The sequence below is a fragment of the Cebus imitator genome, unplaced genomic scaffold (genome assembly GCF_001604975.1).
Source record: "Cebus imitator isolate Cc_AM_T3 unplaced genomic scaffold, Cebus_imitator-1.0 Scaffold143, whole genome shotgun sequence".
NCBI classification, from domain to species: Eukaryota; Metazoa; Chordata; class Mammalia; order Primates; family Cebidae; genus Cebus; species Cebus imitator.
In genome coordinates this window covers 2,721,733-2,722,836 of record NW_016107458.1, presented here as the reverse complement: position 1 = coordinate 2,722,836, position 1,104 = coordinate 2,721,733, and the positions used below count along the sequence as shown (strand labels likewise).

The following is a 1,104-nucleotide window of genomic DNA, read 5'->3' as shown; positions in this document are numbered from 1 at the left end:
GGGGTTTCACCATGTTGACCAGGATGGTCTCGATCTCTTGACCTCGTGATCCACCCGCCTCGGCCTCCCAAAGTGCTGGGATTACAGGCTTGAGCCACCGCGCCCGGCCAATTATTTCTTTAATTATGTTCTTATATTTTCTCTGTTCTGTTTAGAATTTAGATAGATTCTTCCAAATACATTTAGATAGAGTCTTCCAAATACAGAGAAAAAGACAAAAAGAAAAAATATATAATATGAAGGATCAATCCAAGAGGTCCATTTCCTTTCAATTCTTTTCACTTTCTTTTTTCAGTGGTTGTGCTTCATATATATATATATTTTTTTTTAAATTTTTTTAATTTAATTTTTATTTTTATTGCACTTTAAGTTCTGGGGTACATGTGCAAAACATGCAGGATTGTTGCATAGGTACATACATGGCAATGTGGTTTGCTGTCTCCATCCCCTATCACCTATATCTGGCATTTCTCCCCATGCTATCTCTCCTCAACCTCCCTACCCCCTGCTGTCCCTCCCCTATTCCTCACCAACAGACCCCAGTGTGTGATACTCCGCTGCCTGTGTCCATGTGTTCTCATTGTTTAACACATGCCTATGAGTGAGAACATGCAGTGTTTGTTTTTCTGTTCTTGTGTCAGTTTGCTGAGAATGATGGTTTCGAGATTCATCCATGTCCCTACAAAGGACATGAACTAATCATTTTTGATGGCTGAATAGTATTCTGTGGTGTATATGTGCCACATTTTCCTTGTCCAGTCTATCATCAATGGGCATTTGGGTTGGCTCCAGGTCTTTGCTATTGTAAACAGTGCCGCAATGAACATACATGTGCGTGTGTCTTTATAATAGAATGATTTATAATCCTTTGGCTATATATCAGTAATGGGATTGCTGGGTCAAATGGAATTTCTATTTCTAGGTCCTTGAGGAATCACCACACTGTCTTCCACAATGGTTGAACGAATTTACACTCCCACCAGCAGTGTAAAAGTGTTTCCATTTCTCCATATCCTCTCCAGCATCTGTTGTCTCCAGATTTCATAATGATTGCCATTCTAACTGGTGTGAGATGGTATCTCAATGTGGTTTTGATTTGCATTT

The 1,104-nt window shown here is 39.6% G+C and overlaps 1 protein-coding gene across 4 annotated transcripts in view; it reads left to right on the top strand.

The window, feature by feature from the left end:
• LOC108313790 (ankyrin repeat and SOCS box protein 3) overlaps positions 1-1,104 on the top strand; it is a 176,836-nt gene that overhangs the window by 65,053 nt on the left and 110,679 nt on the right. The window lies entirely within an intron of this gene.